Genomic DNA, 17,977 nt, shown 5'->3' on the forward strand with positions numbered 1-17,977 from the left:
AAGGAAGGAAGGAAGGAAGGAAGGAAGGAAGGAAGGAAAGAAAGAAAGAAAGAAAAAAAGAGAGAAAGAGAGAGAGAGAAAGAAAGAAAGAGAAAGAAAGGCAGGCAGGCGTCTGGCTGTGAAGAGGAAAGCGAGTGATGGGGTCAGGGGTCAGTGGTGGAAAGGAGGAAGGCAGGCAGGCAACCCCCGCTTCCTCCAGGTAAGAGAGGACAGTGGCTGGAGGAAAGATGGAGCAGTGGGCTGGGGAAGATATGTCAATCCTCATTATTGGTAGGTTCCATATTTGCAAACTCACCTACTCATCACATTTTATTTGTAACCCCAAAATCAATACTCGTGGCACTTTCCTGATCATTTGCAGACATGCAGACATGTCCAAGACAGTGAAAAATCTGTCACCAACATGCAATTTCCAGCTGAAGTCAAACAAGGTGACACTCTACCTTCTTGGTTCAGTTTCTCATACTGTAAACAAGGGTTCTTTATGCCGTACAGTTATGTGCCACTTAACAACAGGGATACGACATTCTGAGAAACGTTAGGTGACTTCCTCGTTATGTGAACGCTATAACATGTACTTACACAAACCTAGATGGTACAGCCTACTACACACCTAGTCTATATGATGTCGCCTGTTGCTCCCAGGCTGCAAACCTGTACAGCAGGTTACTGTTCTGAATACTGTAGGCAGTTGGCATGCAATTGTAAGTATTTGTGTATCTAAATATGGAAAAGGTACAGTAAAAATATGACCTAGGCCGGGGCAGTGACTCATGCCTCTAATCCCAGCACTTTGGGAGGCCAACGCAGGCGAATCACCTAAGGTCGAGGTTCAAGACCAGCTGACCTACATGGAGAAACCCATCTCTACTAAAAATACAGAATTACCTGGGTGTGGTGGCTCATGCCTATAATCCCAGCTACTCAGGAGGCTGAGGCAGGAGAATAGCTTGAACTGGGGAGGCTGAGGTTGTGGTGAGCCAAGATCGCGCCATTGCGCTCCAGCCTGGGCAACAAGAGTGAAACTCCATCTCAAAAAAAAATATATATATATATATAAAAGATGAAAAGTGGTACACCTGTGTAAGGCATTTACCATGAATGGAGCTTGCAGAACTGCAGGTTGCTCTGGGTGAATCAGTGAGTGAGTGGTGAGTGAATGTGAAGACCTAGGACATTACACTACTGTAGACTTTATAAACACTTTAGGCTAGACCAAATTTATACCAAAATATTTTTCTTTCTTCAATAATAAATTAAGCTTAGCTTACTACAACATTTTTACTCTATAAACTTTTTAATTTTGTTTAGCTTTTTGACTCCTGATAACAGTTTAAAACACAAAAACACTGAACAGCTGTGCAAAAATATTTTCTTTATATCTTCATTCTATAAGATTGTTTGTATTTTTAAATTTTTTCTTTTTACTTTTTAAGTTTTTTGTTAAAAACCAAGACATGGGCTGGGCACAGTGACTCATGCTTGTAATCCCAACAATTTGGGAGGCTGAGGTGAGTGGATTGCTTGAGTTCAGGAGTTCAAGACCAGCCTGGGCAACATGACGAAACCCCGTCTCTACTAAAAATACAAAAACTAGTTGGGCATGGTGATGCATACTTCTAGTCCCAGCTACTGGAAAGGCTGAGGTAGGAGGATCACTTGAACCCAGGAGGTCGAGGCTGCAGTGAGCCGTGATCGTGCCACTGTACTCCAGCCTGGGTGACAGCTCTGGGTCATCCATGACTTCTTTCTGCTCCCGTAGTACAGGGACAGTGTGTGCTTACTGATGTGCTCAAAGATCCTGGGTTTCCCACTATACCAGATCACAAAGGGTTTCCATTTGCAGCCTGCAACATTGTCCTATGCAAGACTGTAATCCTGTGGCACTGACTCAGCTTCCTTCCAGATGGAAGTCCTTTCAGGCCTCCTTTTCCAGCATAGGGAGCTTTCATCCACATTGAGGATTTGCTCTGGCAAGTAATTTCCCTCCACTGTCAGTTTATGTTGAGTTTCCAAAAATTCTTTAGCTGCCTTCAGATCAGCACTCACAGACTCACCACTCACTTTCACATATGTAATGAGTAACAATTCTCGAATTGTTTAAACCACCCAGAGCTGGCAGTAAATTCAACATCATACTTGGGTCCAGCCTTGTCTTTCAACAGCAAACTTTCTGCTTTGTCCATGATCATTAGGGTACTGAGAGGGATAAGCTTCTGTATCTGATCTTCAATCCAGGCTGTTAGAAATTTCTCCATATCTGATATAGGCCTTTCTCAAGTTTTTGTTATTCTCATTGTCTTCAATGCAGCAGATTTTTTTTTTTTTTTTTTTTGAGAGAGAGTCTCACTCTGTTGTCCAGGCTGCAGTGCAATGGCACGATCTCGGCTTACTACAACCTCCACCTCCTGAGTTCTCCTGCCTCAGCCTCCTGAGTAGCTGGGATTACAGGCATCTGCCATCATGCCCAGCTAATTTTTGTATTTTGTAGAGATGGGATTTCATCATGTTGGCCAGGCTGGTCTTGAACTCCTGACCTCAGGTGATCTGCCTGCCTTGGCCTCCCAAAGTGTTGGGATTATAGGCATGAGCCACCATGCCCTACCCTAAAGCAGATTCTTTAACAGCTTCCATCACTTTGTTCTTGTTCTTGTACCCCAAGATCATAGCTAGGGTAGAATGAGACACGCCTGATTGGCAAGCAATAACCATCACTGGTTCCACCTTCACAATCTTTAATCACTTTCAATTTTGTTTCCAGCTCAATCACTCGATGTGGCCACTGACTGGCAACATTGGCTATGCATTGCGTACATCTAGGAGCCATGATGAGCCAAACAACATAAGATTAAATCAGGCACAAGAGAAAATGATGCAATTAAGAGACCAAGCAAACATGAGATGTATGTGGCTGCTGCCAGCATAACATGGCACAGTTTCACAGTGAACTTTAAAAAAAAATAAATAGGAGTACTTGCTAACATAAAAAGTATAGTATAGTAAATACATATACTAGTAACATAGTCATTTATCATCAGATATTATGGACTGTATGTAATTGTATGTGCTATACTTTTATAAGATTGGCAGCATAGTCGGTTTGTTTACACCAGCATCACACAAGTAATGTGTTGCACCATGGCAACATTATAACAGCTATGGCATCATTAGGTGATAGACATATTTCAGCTTCATTATAATCTTATGGAACCATCGTTGTATATGTGGTCTGTTGTTTTCTGAAATGTCCTTCTGCAATGCATGACTGTATATTTAGTGCCCTGTTTTTCACGTCTGTGCTTTTTATTGGCAATTTAGCTGTTTAAAATGGTACTCACATGTAGTGCTGAAGTGCTGTCTAGCATTCCTCAGTGCAAGTATTCCCAAGTTCCTAAGTGTCATATGGCTTATGGAGAAAATATGTGTGTTAGATAAGCTTCTTTCAGGCATGAATGATGGTGCTGTTGGCCATGATTTCAATGTTAATGAATCAACAATGTGTATTAAATAAGGTGTCTTTAAGCAGAAAACACACATATAACAAGTTTAGGTAGAGATAGGTTGATGAAAGTGTTGTGACCAAAAGCTCACAGGAACCTAACCATGTATTTCCCCTAGGAGCAATGATTCAGTATTCTCCAATTCAGTGTTTGCGGCAACTTTACAGAGGATAACTGCTGCAAATGATGAGATCAACTGTATTTTGGAGGTCAAATCAAAAGGACTTGCCAACAAAATTAGATGTGGAGGGAGGAAGAAGAACAAAAGAGGTCCCCCACATTCTTGGCCTGCCTCCCAGGCAGTGGTGATACCCATGCTCACCTCTCACCTTTGGGGGCCTGGGGCAAGAATACCAGTGAAGGCCACTGGATCAAGAGCCACTCCCCTTCCCTTCCCACCATCAGGTTTGTCTCTCATTGCAAGGGGCTCATATACATCACATTCCAGCAATATCCACACACACCACCCAGCAAACACTAACCCTTCAGCTGGCTACCCTGGGCCTAGGAGTGAGTACCAGGACAGATGTCTGGAGGCTGGACTTGGGGAAGAAGCCCAAGAAATCCCTGGAAGCTGGCATGGAGCTGATGTTCAGAGTATTCAGAGCACCTGGGATTCATTAGGCCCCTAGAGTCTAGCCTAGAAAAAGGGAGTTGGAGCTACAAATGGTCACGTCCTTTTTGCCCATGGATTCCTTACTCCACAAGAGAGATGTAACTGGAGGGGACCAGAGAAGGACCATCTAAAGCTGTGCTGTCCAATATGGTAGCCAGTTGCCACAGGCCATTGGGTACTTCAGACAAGGCTGTCCAATAGAAATGGGCTGTAAGTGTAAGATACATACTGGATTTTGAAGACTTAGTATGTGAAAAATATAGCTCAGTAATAATTTTTACATTGATTACTTGTTAAGATAATATTTGAGTATATTACATTTAAAATATTTTTAACATTAATTTCACCTGTCTCTTTTTAATTTTTTTAAAGGGCTGCTAGAAAATCTAAAACTACATAAGTGGCCCGTGTTTTATTTTGATTGCACAGAGATGCTCTAAAAGTGTGGATCCAAGCGCAGGGGCTTCAGTTGTGTAGGCCTGAGGTTGATAAAGGTGGCCAGTCCCAGAACTAGAGAAGACTGGGTTGAAAACAAGAGGTATAGAGATGACTGTGGTAGTGCTAGACTCTGTATGGTCACCAACCTGCTGTCCTTCCAGATTCAACAGTTATCAAGATTTTGTTGTATTTGTGTCTTGTCTGGGATTCATTGATTTGACAATAGTTAAGATTTTCCCAGATAACACTTGGATGGGTAGTATGGAGGACTGCAAAAATGGCCACCTAGTCTTTCCCTCCCATCAAGAAGTAGAGTCTATTTCTGCACCCTTTGATTCTGGGAGGGCCACGCAACTTGCTTTAGCTAATGGGCATTAGTAAACATGACTCAAGTGGGTGCTTGAAAAGTGCTTGCATATTGGATCTTGCTATTTCTTGCTGCTGTTGGAGTGGTGCTGCCTTGGGATGAAGCATTGATAACCCCAATTAATAGCCTTTCTGTATCCACCCCCTTTGCATGTGATTTCCAAGTTTCTCCCACCAAGAGGTAGAGTTGATTGCCCCACTCCTTGAATCTGGGCTGGCTTTATCATTTTCTTGGATCAACAGAATGCAGTAGGAGGGAGTTGCACCCATTCTAAGCTTCTTCTCTTTCTTTTGAACTCTGCCAGCTGTCATGTGAATAAGACTAAACTAGCCTGCTGAAGGATGAAAAACCATGAGGAACAGAACCAAGTCAGCCCAATTCTCCCTGCTGAAGCCACCTCAGACTAGCCATACCCCAGCTGACCCACTGATTGCAGATTTGTGAATCAGCCCAGCAAAGATCAGCCAGGCTGAGTCCAGAACTGCCAAACTTCCCAGCCAATCTGCCAACTTGTGAGATAAATAAATGCTTTACATAATTAAGTTTGGGGTTGTTTGTTATGCAGCAAGAGCTAACCAACACGGTGATACAGATACAGATGAGATTTGAACTAGGGTTTGTCAGGCCTGATTCCAGAGTTGAAGATCTTAACCACAGCATTTACATCCAAATTTTGCTTATACCCAAAGCTTTGAGGTGAAGAAAGTGAGGGGAAGAAAACCAGACCTAATGATGTGGGAGTCACCACTTCCCCCACCAGCAATAAGAATGGCTGTCTCACGCTGTTCCACCTTCAAAGGGCACACCATCTGAACTTTTGGTCGAAGGATTAAACATTAATAATGAGACTCCTCTGGCCTTGGGAATGACAATTACTCTTTGAGACACCAACTTCAGTTATCTTCCTCCTTAGGGATTATTAACCTCATTTCTCTGTGTCTATTGTTAGGACCCAGGAAGGAGCTGCTTTGCCTGTTCTGCCTCGATAATTACCCATCATGAGAACCGAGCATCTCTAATGGAAGTCTTCCTAATTTCCAGCACTTACCAAGTGCTTTATATTTTATATTTCCCAACTTTCCTAAAAACTTCTTTTCATCCAATTCATTATATTGGCTTTTTGGATGAATTTAAAAGCTACTTTGATGATATAATCACTATACTTTGTATTAGCAATTTTCTCCAGGATATTAGAATAGTTTATTGATAGTTATCCAGTTCACCTCACTGCATCCCTGTGAGACTGGTGGGTAGGAGTCTGGGGGAAAGAAAGAAAGCAGTTTTGTTTTTTGTTTTTTTTAAAATTCTGTCTTACCAAAAGTGAAACTTACACAGACAGGTTGTTTTCTATTGCTGCATAGTAAAATACCATGAATTTTGAGACTTAACACTACACACACATTTATTCTCTCACAGTTTCTATAAGTCAAAAGCCTACAAGTGGCTTAGCAAGGTCTGCTTTAGGGGCGCACCAGACTGTACTCCAGGTGTGAGTTAGCCAGGGCTGCAGTCTCATCAGAGGTTCAACTGGGGAGAGATCTGCTTCAAGCTCATTCAGTTTGGTAGCAGAATTCATCTATTTGTAGCTCTAGGACTGTGATCACCATTTCCTTGCTGGCTGCCAGCTGCAGGCCACTTTCAGGTCTCAGAAGCCAGAAACATTTTTTGCCTAGTGGCCCTTTCCATAAGCCCCCTCACCACATGGCAGCTTACTCACTTCTTCCAAGCCAACAAGAGTCATTTTCTCTTCTCTTTCTCTCTCTCTAGTATATGATGGAGTCTTATACACCTTTGCCATATTCTGTTCCTTAGTAGCAAGTTGAAGTTCCCATGTACTCTCAAGGAGAGGGGAGATCACAAAGGCATGGACACCAGGAGGCAGGATATCAGTGGGGGTTCCTTTTGTCATACTAAGCAAAGGGCCCAATGTCACACAGCAAGGGAGAAGTGTGGTGCTCTGGCAAGCATACCACAGCACCTCGGACATCTGTGCTCATTGCCTTCTGTATTGGAGCCCACGTGCATGCACTTACTCATCCCCACTTATGTACTCAGGCCACCTGGCACACAGCATGCTCACCAACAAGCATTCCCCAGGATCCAAAGTCTCCTGGTCTCCCTTCAGAAGTCCAGATGAAGCTATAGTGGGGTATCCAGCTTGAAGAGTGACCCTCCCCACCCACATAGGCCTCATGCTGAGCCATGGCCACTGAGTCAATACAAGTAAAACATTGAGAACAGAACTTGGCACTCAGCAAGTGCTCAATCCCTGTTCACATTTCTACAAGCTCCTGGAAAGGAGCTTGTAAGTCAAAGTTGGACCAACCTGACATCAAATGCACAAGAGGTATGTACAGACAGTCCTGGAGTCCCCTTGGATGATTCGACTTAGGATTTTTTAGCTCTGTGATGGTGCAAAAGCCAAAACAAGTTCACTAGAACAGTGATAAATGACACGAGATGTTCAATACTTTATTATAAAATAGGCTTCGTGTTAGATGATCTTACCCAACTGTAGGTCGATGCAAGTGTTCTGAGCATGTTTAAGGTAGGCTAGGCTAAGCCATGATGCTCAATAGGTTAGGTGTATTAAATGCATTTTCAACTTAACAATATTTTCAACTTACCATGGATTTATCAGGACATGACCCCATCACAGATGAAGGAACATATGTATACTAAAGGACTGTAACTGTGGAAGTGACTTTTCTTAAGTATATTTTTATAAGGCAAAGTATCACTCCTTTATTTTTGTTTCTTTTGCATTTTCTTATTGGGGCACTCAGGCAAGTACTCATGGGTGATATTATTGAATTCTTACAGTGACTGTTTTAGAAAGTAAATTGTGATTTACAAAGGCTTCCCAGATAACCCATGAGGCTGAGTGCCTTGCAGAGGCCACATGGACTACAGCTGGCTGAGCATAACCCCAAATCTAATCTAAGCTCTGAAACACACAGCTGGCCTACCTCTTGCTTTCTTCACCCTTTACCTTTCAGATTTTGCCTCAGCCCTTCATCGTGAATCTTGTTTGCTCAACCAGCTTCATCCATGGCCTGTTCCATCACCTTCCTTGATTAACCTCAAAGAATTAGGATTCAAGCTCTCTGTCTTTGTTTGTATCTTCCTCTCTCTCTCTCTTTCTCTCTCTCTCTCTCTCTCTCTCACATACACACACACACACGCGCAAATACTTTCAAACACGGCTTCTTTGAAAGAAGACAGACCAGCCGGGCGCAGTGGCTCACTCCTGTGGTCCCAGCACTTTGGGAAGCTGAGGTGAGTGGATCACGAGGTCAGAAGTTTGCGACCAGCCTGATCGATATGGTGAAACCCTGTGTCTACTAAAAATACAAAAATTAGCTGAGTGTGATGGTGCGTACCTATAGTTGCAGCTTCTTGGGAGGCTGAGGCAGGAGAATCGCTTGAACCCAGGAGGTGGAGCTTGCAGTGAGCCGAGATTGTGCCACTTCACTCCAGCCTGGGCAACAGAGCAAGATTCTGTCTCAAACAAAGAAAAAAGAAAGAAGACAGACCAAAAGAAAAGTCCTCCATCTTATTTGTCCTATCAAACAGTCTGAACCAAGTCAATGCAGTCATGACTCATTTTCTTTTTCTCTCATCACTGCCCCAGATCTGCTCTGTCTACTCTCCTCTCAAGACCTTCAATGTAATCCAGGCAGATCCAACACTTTCCCAAGCACCTTGCACATCTATAGGGCCCAGCCCAGAGTCATGCAGGTTAGAACTTCAATGACTACTTAAAGAATAGCCCAGCTTGGGCTTTGCCGGGGACCTGCCCCAGGAAGAGAATGCATGGAGGATAGGAAAGCCAACTCTTCCCCATCCTCTACAATGCCCTAGTGGAGCTACCATATTTAGCTCAGTGGAAGGACCACCCCTGGAAAGGGATGGAACAGCCATATCACGCCCCCAACCCCTGGGCTGATGACATTCCTCAGAAGAATTCCTCCTGCACACCAAGGCTTCGGTTCACATAAACTTGGCGGTGTCTGTATTTGTGTGTGCAATGTGGGTGGGGACTGTTTTGCCTGCTCTTAGTAAGTCTGTGGCCCTCTGTTCTCGATGGGAGAGCACCCAGCATCCCCTGTGTTCAGCTTGGTGCTTTGGGCAGCAATTCCAAGGCCACAGAGAAGCCTCAATCCACAGCCTGTACCCATCCCTGGATGCTCTGCTTTCCCCCATCCCTGGATGCTCTGCTTTCCCCAGCTCTCAGCCCCAAAGGAGCAAATCCAGCTTTTTTTCTTACAAGGTAGGCACTAAACTCAGTGCTGATTATATCTTTCCTTGGAGGAAGCTTGTCTTGCTGTGCAGGAGGCAATTTGCTGCAGGCAAGAAAGCGGTGTCCTGCTGCTTGCCTGAAACTGGCCATTCCCAAAAGAAATCCATGGTGGTCCCGGGTGAGGGTGGAGGTGGGAAGAGTCAAGTGGAACAGTAGAGCCTGAGGCTGGCAGTTTTGATCCACAAGGCTGGTGGGAGTTAGAGGTCCAGTGCTGTGCCTGAAAAATCCAGCTCCTGGATGGCCCCCACCCTGCCATGGACCTCTGGACAGTGTGGTTTTTAAAGCCACCATTTTTTTCCCTCTTACAAGAGTTGGGCTTGTCAGGTACCCTGGCATGTAACATTTATTTGAGTCTTGCTGACAGCTCTGCAAAGCAGAAGTCACCTCCCTCATTTTACAGAAAAAGAGACAGAAGCTCAGAGTAACTTTCCCAAAGGCAAACAGAGCAGGTGGTAATGATGAAGCATAGCTGCAGGTGTTGTGTGCCCTGCTCAGCAACCTGGGGTTGTGCAGTGCGCAGCTTGAACAACCATATGTGGTGGTCCTGGAAGCATTTTGCCCACTTTGCCTCACTGTTCCTTACAATAGCCCTATGTGGGCAGTGCTATCCATCCTGATAGGTCCAACACCTCCCCAGGCACCTTTGCACATCTATAGGACCCAGGCCAGAGCCACGCAGATTAGAACTTCAATGTCTGCTTAAAGAATAGCCCAGGGGCTGGGCACAGTGGTTCATACCTGTAATCTCAGCACTTTGGGAGGCGGAGGTGGGTGGATCACCTGAGGTCGGAGTTTGAGACCGGCCTGACCAACGTGGAGAAACCCCATCTCTACTAAAAATACAAAATTAGCCTGGCGTGGTGGTACATGCCTGTAATCCCAGCTACTCAGGAGGCTGAGGCAGGAGAATCACTTGAACCCAGGAGGTGGAGGTTGCGGTGAGCCGAGATCACGCCATTGCACTCCAGCCTGGGCAACGAGAGCGAAACTTCATCTCAAAAACAAAAAAGAATAGCCCGGCTAGGCCTTGACCGGGGACCTGCCCCAGGAAGAGAACTGGGGGAGGATAGGAAAGCCAGCTCTTTTCTGGACTATGCTATCCATCCTAATAGCACTGCCCACATAGGGCTATTGTAAGGAACAGTGAGACAAAGTGGGTAAAATGCTTCCAGGATATTAGGATATCCATTTCGTAGAGGAGGAAATGGCATTTCTATACAGAGTGACTGTCAAAACAGTGAGGTAGTGGCCAAGTTGGGATTCAAACCCAGGGCTCCTTAAACTCTGAGCCAAGGTCTATGCCGCTATGCTTTAATTGCAAGGACCTTCAGAAGGTGTTTAAGGTACAGATTTTAAATTCAGCCTCATCTGAAACCAGGCCTGACTGCACCTGGACCTGGGCAGTACCAGCTCCTTCCCTGGGCATCCAGGGCCCTCCTAGGCTTGGGACTTTACATACCCTGGCCTTGACTGAGAAAGCATCATCTCTGGACAGAGCAGCAAGGTTTAAAGATCTGTTCCTTGTCCCTGGCACCTCTGCCCATTTCCAGATCCCACCACACAAGCCAGGGCAATCAGCTGCACTATTTCATTCATCCATGCATTCACTCATTCATTTGTGGACACCTCCAATGGCTTCTCAGCATTTAAAATAAAACCAAACTTTTAGGTTGGCCTCCCAGACACCCACGACCTCTCCCCATCTCTGACCTCCTCACTTCCATTCTCCCCCATCACTGCTTCCATCACAGCACACACATTCCCACCACTGGATCTTTGCCCATGTAGTTCCCTCAGCCTGGAACACGCATTTCCGGGATATCCACAGGGCTGTCTCCCTCACAGGTCTTTGCTCTGACCTTGCTGTCCAAAAATAGCCACTCTCCGCCCCTTAACTGGTTTCACTTTTCCTCCTGGCATATTTCACCACCAGACATTCTGTTCTATATTAATTTGTTTATTGTCTGGCCTCTACTAACATGTACCCTCCAAGACACAGAGACTTGAGTTTCTCCACTACTGCATCCCGGCACCTAAAACAGGGCCTCTCACACCTAGCGGGCCCTTGAAAGCACTTGTTGAATGGATGAAGGAGGGAATAAATGAGTAAGAAACATGTATTGACTACTTTTCACGGGCTGGGCAGCATGGCCTGGTGGCGGGGAACACAGGGTCTGGAAGTGAGCTGCTGAGGTTCAACCCCGCTGCCCAGCTTCTTACAGCTGTGTGATGATCTTGCACAAGTTACTTTACTCTCCTGTCCCTCGTTTCCACACTGGTAAAATGGTGATTATAATATTTTCTTCACACGGTTGTTTCTTGGGTTAAATGAGTTAATTTCTCTACAATATTTTGAACTGTACTTGGCACATAGTAAGTGCTCAAAAAAATCTTAGCTCTCGTGCTTCAGCGGTGTTTAAAGCAGATAGAGATCCTGCCCCTTATAGGGTGCATAGTCTAGCGGGGCAGGTAGACATGGATCAAATAATAGCACAGGTGTGTAATTTAAATTATGATGGGTGTTGTGAACAATAGGAGTTTGGGAGCTCCAAGGAGGTCGAGCTGGCAGACTTGATCTTCTCCATGGAGTTGTCAAAGTCTTCCCTAAAGAACTGACGTTCCACTGGGGGCAGTGGCTCACGCCAGTAATCCCAACACTTTGGGAGGCCAAGGCAAGCGGATCATCTGAGGTCAGGAGTTTGAGACCAGCCTAGGCAACACAGTGAAACCCTGTTTCTACTAAAAATACAAAAATTAGCCAGGCGTGGTGGCGCATGCTTGTAATCCCAGTTTCTTGGGAGGCTGAAGCAGGAGAATCGCTTGACCCTGAGAGGCAGAGGTTGCAGTGAGCTGAGATTGTGCCACTGCATTCTGGTGTGGGCAATAGAGTGAGACTCAAGCAAGCAAGCAAGCAAGCAAGCAAGAAAGAAAGAGAGAGAGAGAAAGGAAGGAAGGAAGGAAGAAAGGAAGGAAGGAAGGAAGGAAGGAAGGAAGGAAGGAAGGAAGGAAGAAGGAAGGAAGGAAGGAAGAAGGAAGGGAGGAAGGAAGGAAGGAAGGAAGGAAGGAAGGAAGGAAGGAAGGAAGGAAGGAAGGAAGGAAGGAAATGACATTCCATCTAATGAATGGGAGTAATTAGGCAGAGAGGTGAGGAAAGGGTACAGCATGAACAAAGGCCCTGAGGTGGTGGGAACCTGGATCATTCTATGGGACTTGGCCAAGGCTAGTGTGCCCAGAGCACCAGGTGGGGAGGGGCAAGAGGAAGTAGAAGACACAGGTGGGACTATTAAGAGATTCTGCTCCTTGCTTGGGAGCAGAGGGGAGCCAGTGAACTGTGGATGGCGTTAGGGATTAATGGAACTGAAGGTACTATAACCTGAACCCTCTCATCAGGCTCTGCCCTGAGGGCTGGACCAGGCTAGAGAGGGATGAGGAAGGCCCTATCCCAGCACACAGTGAGAATCAAAATGTGCTCATGAAAAGGGAGGGAGAGATGGATGGAGGGAGGAAGGAAAGGAACTGTTTCCTCTTTTTGTAGAACATCTACTCATCCCTCAAAATCTAGCTCAAATGCTGACTCCTTCGAGAAGGAAATCTTCTTGTACTCCATCAGGTAGAGTTGTTCCCTCCTGTGTTCCCAAGGCACAATGCAAGAAGCCCTACAATGTCATTCATTGCCCATAATGACAAGAAGAGCTGTGATTTACTGAGCAGCTACTGTGTCCAGCACTGCCCTCTGCACTTCACATCTGCTGAGTTGGCCTCCTTCTCCAGCATCCACGCAGCCAGAATACCTGGTTCTCCAACCTCAATACTGCTTCTCCTTAGCCTTCTCTGCTGGATGCCCTCTGTTTCTCCAAAATGTAAACGTGTCTAGGATGGGGTCTCAGTCTGTCTTGCTCACCTGTGTGTACAAATGTGCATCTGGATGTAGGAGGGGCTGGATAAAAATGTTGTGATCAGCTGACCAGCTGCAGGACTGACTTATTGACTTACGTCATCTTCACCGCAACCTCACGAGGCAAGTGCCCTCATTGTACAAATGATGAAAGCCCAGAAAGACTTCCTAAGTTACCCAAGGCCCAGGTCTGCCCTCTTCACCACCAGGCCACACCACCCTAGGCTGAGTTTCACTTGGGATAAGCAACCTTCCTCACCAGCCAGACCAGAAGGAAGCTGGCATTTGCTGCTCAGAACCAGGGCAATTCAGTCGAGTCTGTTTCCTAGCATCAGGCTATGGCTTGCCCAGGCAGAGCAAGACGGAGGTAAGAGCCTCATGTGTGGGTCTCTCTGCACAGGAAGCTCTTGCCTGTTTCTGGCAGGGCCCTAAGGGAAGGGCAGGGACGGGAGAGGAGGGGACAGTGCGGAGTCAGCACTCTGAGGCACGAAGAGGCTAATCACAGCTAATTACGGTCCCGAACCTCATTGGGGGCCAAAGGGTGGTTACATCCCAATTATGGGCCAGAACAACTAATGACAGCTCCAGGCTCGACTGAATTGCCTCGACTGTGATTCTCAGCCCCACCCCCACCCCAGAGCTCCCTAGGATGGGCTGCTTCCCACAGAGAGGCAAGAGGCTTGGAGGCCTCTTTGCACTCTGGGGCCAGGGCCTCCCAAGCTGTAGAAACATAACCCGCTGCATCGGCAGCAGACCCAAGGGCCTCAACTGGGCTCCACCAAGCAGCCCATGCACCATGGCCAGTCAACAGGGTCCAACCTCACCGTGCAGCCCAGGAGTCCTCTGTCTCCTCCACACCCAGGAAGGTGAAGGGGTAGAAGACCCCCATTTCTTGAGCACTGGAGTGTGCCGGGGAACTGATTTGCTCCATGGGTGTACTAAACCCCAGGACAATTCTATACATCTCCATGTTTAAGATGAGGAAACGGAGGCTCAGACAAGTTAAGTGACTTGCCCAAAGTCACACAGCTAGTGAGTTCAAGGAACCAGATTGGAACCCTAGTCTCTCTGACTCCAAACCCATGTTCTTTTCAGGATCCAGGGTTCTGCAACATCCTTAAGGATTACGGAAGTTTCACAGTACCTGGATGGAGCAAAAAACGTCAAAGTGAAGAGTCTGGGCCCTCTCTGGATCTGTTAAAATGGCCCAGTTCCTAATGAGACACAAGGGTGAACACGTCTAGGTGAAATGATTCCCCTCAACAATTCCTTGTTAGGAGAAACCTGCCAAGTTACATGTGTGAGAGGCAGGGCAGAGGGGCCATCCACTCTCACCTCCCAGAGCAGAGCCAGGACCTGACATCAAGGAGATCAAGGGGAGGGGCAGAGGAACCTGCTTCCCTGGCTGCAGAGACTGGACAAAAATCAAAGGCCTTTAGCCACCCTTTCCACCACTCACAGATGGTTCTGCGGATGACAGGGCTGTTTAACATCACTTTCTTCAATATCCTTTCCCAAGGATTCCAATCAGCAGATATTTACATATTACCTCTAATAATCACCCCCCAAATACCTCCCACTTCAGCTCCCTTCTCCTCCCCACACCCAGCCACCTTCCCCATATTGGCAATGCTGTTTACTTCCAAGTAATTAAATGCCAGCATCGTGACTGTTTGATCGTCTGGCTGGCTTCAAGAACAAGGAGACCACGGAAGGCAGCACAGCCCTCCCTGCTGACTGGGCACCTGGGCTCGGTGGAGCGGGGGAGGAAGCCATGAGAACACCTGGAGCAATCCCTGGAAGGGTCCGGTGGGCAGGACTGCGCAGGGAAGGGCCACTCCCACTGCAGTCTAGAATATTCTGGAGGCTCCAGGGGAGATCTACTGTTTGTGAGGTCAGGGGCTGCCTGGCATGACTTTCAGGGTTTAAAGTAGAGAAGTCACACCAAAAGGGGATGTCTTCTTCAAGGCTTTGGTTTGAGCTGCTTCGCTGCAGGGAGAAGCAGAAAGAGAAACAGCAGAAAGAGAAAGAAAACTCTCTGTCCCTTAAGGCTGAGCATGGATCCAGGAGCATCAAGTGACAAAATGCTTGTATGATTGGCGTGTACGTGATTTGGGCCTCAAGAGCTCTATACTGAGGATGAAAGAGAAAGGAAGGGAGGGAGAAGGAAGGAAGAAAAGAGGTGAAGTGGAGCGAGGAGGCACCGTACTGAGTATAATACTTGCTGTCTGGTTCTCAAAAGAGCCATTTTCAACAGGACCTCCAAGGGAAGAGAAGGCATTGTATCTTCAAGCCCACCTGATTCTGTTACTAAGATGAGCACTTGTAGGTAGCTAGGGCTGTGGGATGCTGTCAAAACAGCTGATAGAGCAACCACTTTGATAAGTTGTGGAGAGAAAAGAATCCCACGTGAGCTCCAAGGCCATATTCTATAGAAGTGAAATTCCCATCCACCCTCATTCCTACCCTAATCTTCTAGGTCCTGGCCATGGGAAGAGCCCCTAGGCAGGCCATCACAGGATCTGAGGGAGCTGAGGCCCGAGGTACACTTACGCAGAGCTGAAGCAGATGGCGGTCAGTGGGGAAGTGTGTGTGTTTGTTGGAGGGGACTGGAATGGTCCCACCAAAGATGTGTCTCCCAGCCTGCTCCATGGCATCACACTGCCCGCTGCCCCTGACCATCAGACTCCTCTGAGCCTCTGCTTTGTCAACTGACCTCAACCAACCGGGTAAGACACAGACATTGGACTCGCTTCAGTTAATACTCATAACTTCTCATAGCTACAGGGAAAGGAGGGCACCTGTTGTCCTTCCTGCAAGCCTGCCACTAGGGCAGTAAAGTATAATGAAAGCAAGTCCCACACCAAATTTGTACATATTTATTAGCAAGCGGGCCCCACAACTGCCCAGTCCAGGACTCAATAAATTCCAGCCATCTGCCCTGTTAGATGTTCCCTTAACAAAAGAGTTATCCAAAGTCCCAGCCATCTCCCTATTAGATGGTATGTTAATGAAGGGTAGAGGCAACACCATTCCAGTGCAGAACTCAGTTGACCTTCTGTGGAGTCAAGTAATTGGCCATGCACAAGACTAGAGGGTGTCTTGAATGTGGAGCACTTCTGTAGCCTATTGGACCGCTGCATTCTAAGACCCTGTTCATGCAAGAGTGATGGTACCCGTATTGTATCTCCAGCTAATTTATGCATTGTTTATCCTACTGGATCACCCATGAAAAATCATTTTATACCCATTATGCAAATGAACAAGCCCTCTTGTACTGATTGGAAATAAAGACAATGGAAACCCTTATAGTTGTCCCTGTATATTGTGGGCTTCTGATGAGTCTTTCCAATGCTAAACACCCATCCATGGAGTACGTAGTGTTTCTATTCACGTTAACTGACTATCCTAGAGTATCCTAGAGTATAGACTCAAAATATGTCCCACTGTCTATTTGTAATATTTTAAAGTAAATTATAGGCAATATAGGCATGCTGTGTCAAGAAGAGAGCATGATCTGCAAAGCCCAAGGCATTGAAAGTGGCCTTGGGAGTTGGAAATGTGCCTTCTGTCTAAGGAAAGATAAAGGCATGATGCGTCATTTCATGAATATTTCTTCACGCCTTTGGACTATGACTGTTCATATGCATGTTCATTTGAGTTTTTAGTGTCTCCATGGGCCGTTGTTATGCCCAGAAAAGACTACTCAGACATTTACTTTGAGTTTAAATAACTGGAGTTCAATTTATTAAACTGACACATTCACAACCCTAATTCTCTCTTAAGTGTTTAAGTCTGCTTACAGATCTTTGTTCTGTTGATATCAAGTGGGTTTTAGCAGTTGCTTCTAAGAAGTCTTTGAATATTTGATCGCGTTTAGAAACGTAATTAACTAAACACATCTCAAACAATTTATATTGCATTTATAAATGTAATGTTTGGGGTGAGTGGTTTCCCTTGGAGGGGGACTGACTGCAGGAGGGATCTGCCGAGGGGTTTTCCAGGTTCAGGTACTGTGAGGCATCTTGGTCTGGTGCTGGTTACATGGATACTGGTTCACTTGGTTGTCTCAGGACTTGTCAGAGCGTATGATATACTTTAATAGCATCTTTAAAGTCATCTGTTGGATTTCTTTTTTAACTCATTTGACTGTTTTGAGCAAAATCTCCCTGGGGAGATAACTAATTCACATACAGCTAGTAAATTAAATGTATATATACTGTGAACCTAAAATGCTCTGAAATATTCTAGGACTGAGCATAAGTTTAGTAAGATTTCAATGTAAACTCACACATCTAATTGCTCAATTACATTTTAAATTAGGATGATTAGATTCTCACTTTAATAGGCAAAATTTTCTTAGCATCACAAGTAAGCATATAACAGAAAAATAAAATACTATAGTTTTAATCCCCATAAGCCTGTCTTAACATAACCCCAAATCTCCTGGAGTGAAAAAATGTACACCCACAAAGAAAAACCATTATCCCAGTTAACTGGGGTTGCTTAGCACCCAAGGAGGCTGTTATGCACCCCTCAGTTGAGGTTGCTTAGGATAGAGAATTTCTCCTGGATGTGGTGGCCTAAGGGGCCACCCTAAGTTCTGTGTCACAGGCTTAAAAAAAAAAATGAGGATTTGTCTCCCCAGCTCTTCAGCCCAATCCCTGGATTCTGGTAATCCACACACTCCTTAATTCTTATCTATGCCTACACAGGGTTGATCACGTGCCTGCACTTGTAGGTTTCGACTCTGACCATATGCACATGTATTCACCCTTTCAACTCTTAAGATTTTTGGAAGTGGAGGGACTCTAGTATTCTTTTGCATTCTTTTTTTTTCTTTTTTTTTTTTTTTTTT

The sequence above is a fragment of the Mandrillus leucophaeus genome, unplaced genomic scaffold, assembly GCF_000951045.1.
Source record: "Mandrillus leucophaeus isolate KB7577 unplaced genomic scaffold, Mleu.le_1.0 Scaffold66, whole genome shotgun sequence".
NCBI classification, from domain to species: Eukaryota; Metazoa; Chordata; class Mammalia; order Primates; family Cercopithecidae; genus Mandrillus; species Mandrillus leucophaeus.